At 36.8% G+C, this 3,010-nt stretch overlaps 1 non-coding gene across 1 annotated transcript; it reads left to right on the forward strand.

Moving 5' to 3' along the window:
• The first annotated feature begins 2,052 nt into the window (after positions 1-2,052).
• Positions 2,053-2,158, forward strand: LOC112526160. Its single transcript, XR_003070496.1, has one exon. It is a non-coding gene; the product is annotated as a small nucleolar RNA R71 (small nucleolar RNA).
• The last annotated feature ends 852 nt before the right edge of the window (positions 2,159-3,010 follow it).

Raw genomic sequence — 3,010 nt, forward strand, 5'->3', positions numbered from 1 at the left:
ACTTGATTAGTTTGGCTATAATAAGTTGAAACCGAGTCTCTGTGGAATCGAACCGACTTACCGCTATTACAATTTTGGTTGTAATTTGCCGTAGTTGGAACTTATTATTTGTCGGACTCGGCATCCGTCAATTCGTCACTCCCATCAGGGTACCTAAGAGAATTAAAAACATTAAAAGTCACTTTTTGATTTTGGACTCTTATGGTTAACTCTCCCTTCTGTACATCTATCAGGGTTCTTCCAGTAGTTAGGAAAGGTCTTCCTAAGATAATGGGAATGTCCTTGTCAGCTTTAAAGTATAGGATGATAAAATCAGCTGGGAAAATAAACTTATCAACCTGAACTAGGACATCCTCAATTTTTTCTTTAGGATAGGCTATGGACTTATCAGCTAATTGCAGAGTCACAGTTGTAGGTCTTGCTTCACCTATGCCTAAGGTATTGAAAATAGATAAAGGCATGAGGTTTATACTAGCACCTATGTCACATAGAGCTTCTCCTATCTCTTTTCCTCCAATTGAATAAGGGATTGTAAAACTTCCATAATCTTTCAACTTAGGAGGGATTTTACTGGACAACAAAGCACTGCACCCTTCAGTCAGGGCTACAATCTCATACTCAGTCAACTTTTTCTTTTTACTCAAAATTTCTTTTAGAAACTTTGCATAACTTGGCATCTGCTCAACAGCCTCAACCAAAGGTATGTTTATATGTAACTGTTTAAAAACATCAAGAAATTTTCTAAATTGTAGTTCTTCCTTTTGATTCATTAATCTTTGGAGATAAGGAATATAAGGAGTGACTGCAGTAGGAGAAGTAGTCTTTTGAAGAGTTGGTGCTGGAATGGGTTTCAAAAYTGGTTTCTCAATGGGTTCTGATTCAGTTCTACCAAGGATTATAGGACTGGTCTGGTCATTTATTGCGGGACTGTCACCAGATTGTGACACATCCACTACAACACTTTCTTTGGGAATCTGGATTGTCTTGGGCTCATCAGGAAATAACAATGGAGATTCTGACCTTTCTTGAATGGATGTACTATCGATGGGCCTGACTATGGGTTGAGGCTCACTAGTACCCTCTGAATGGTTCACAGGAATGGTAATTACAAAATCTTGTACAGAGGTAATAGAATCTGGTACTACACTTTTCTTTTCAGTCTCTGCTTTGCTTGGTTTTTTTTGGAGATTTTCTATTAAAGTCTTATTACTCCTCAATGTCACAACCTTGACCTGCTATTTTCCTTCTCTTTGAGGTGTTTACGTATCACTAGGTAAAAAGCTTATCGGTCTTTGTCTCATTTCTAAAGCTACTTGTCCAACCTGTTTTTCAAGGTTTCTGATTGAAGCCTGAGTTTGGGTTATGAACCCTTTCATCATTGCTTCCAAGGAAGTAGATGAATCAACAGACTAATGTGTTGTATCTTGGAAAGAGGGTGGATGACTTTGTTGTTGAAAACTTGTTTGCTGGGTGAAAATCAGCTGGGTAGGGTGTTGTTGGTAAAAATTGGGTTGGTGATTGTAGGAATCACTTTGATGTTGTTGTTGAAAACCAACAGGTTCATTCAAGGTTGGAGCATTCCAGAAAAAATTTGGGTGTTGTTGCCACCCTGCACAATAAGCTTGTGAATCAGAACAAACCCTGTTTTGATTTTCAAAAAAATTAACTGACTCTGGGTTAGATGCACATTGATCAAATGGATGACCTCCTCCACATAACATACATGCTATAGAATTGACAGTAGGATACGATGTTGCACCAACAGTTCGCACATCTGGGCTAACATTCATATTTTTAATCATGTCAGTTATAGATGTGAGTTGTGTTGTAAATGCATTATATGCGTCTGTTTCATGTATCCTAACTGTATTATTCTGTATTAATGCATGTGGATCAGCCCAATATCCATTATTATTTGAAATTTTCTCAAGCATGTCATACCCATCATTATAAGTACAAGTTGTGAAAGCTCCTCCTGCACTAGCATCAAGCATTTGCTTAGCAACAATTGTTAAACCATTGTAAAACGTCTCTAGCTGGATACAATAAGGAATGCCATGGTAAGGGCATTTTCTCAACAACTCCTTGTACCTTTCCCAAGCATCAGGTGTTGCTTCATTATCCATTTATCTAAACAAACATATTTCATTTCTGGATTCAGCGTTCCTGTTGGGAGGAAAATATTTTCTCAAAAATTTCTTTACAAGGTCATCCCAAGAGATTATGGAATTTGGTTGTAAAGAGTTAAACCATAATTTTGCTCTATCCCTAAGAGAAAATGGAAATAACTTCAGCCTTAAGGCATCATCAGACACTCTAGGGATAAGAAAACAATCAGTTATTTCTATTAAAGATTTTAAGTGTAAATGAGGGTCTTCAGATGGCAAACCAGTGAACTGGCCATTAGTCTGCAACATCTGAAACATGACAGGTGTGAGCTCAAAGTGAGTTGCTTTAATGTGTGGCCTTAGTATTCCTGAATTTAATTGACTAAAAACAGGATTAGCATAGTCCATGATTTCTCTATCCCGAGAATCAGCAATATGAATGATGTTCTCTATAATAGTAACATGTGGTAGAAAAATTAGCTTTTACGAACTTTACTTTTAAAAAAAAACTTTAGCGTGCTATCCCCGGCAACGGCGCCAAAAACTTGCTCGTCGGTTTATTCAACCTTAGATTTCAACACAAAAATAGAACTCGGCGCAAGTATACACCTCGAACTACTGTCATCTCGTAACAAGTAATAATGGTATAAGTACCAGATATCGTTCCCACAGAGATAGCTTGTAAAGTTCTTCAAAAGTCCAGTTTATAAAAACTAGTTTCAGATGGCAAAACGAGGGATTTGATTTATCTAAAATTGGGAGGTTTGGTTACAACTAAGAAAAATATCAATCTTAAAAAGAAGCACAAGGTGCAACAGTTGATTAAAACATTAAACAAATGATTCAGCAAAAAGGTGACATAGCATTCCTGTCACAATTAGCTAAAATCAATAAATGATTTT

This window comes from Cynara cardunculus (assembly GCF_001531365.2).
Source record: "Cynara cardunculus var. scolymus isolate 2C chromosome LG 13, CcrdV1, whole genome shotgun sequence".
Lineage (NCBI taxonomy): Eukaryota > Viridiplantae > Streptophyta > Magnoliopsida > Asterales > Asteraceae > Cynara > Cynara cardunculus.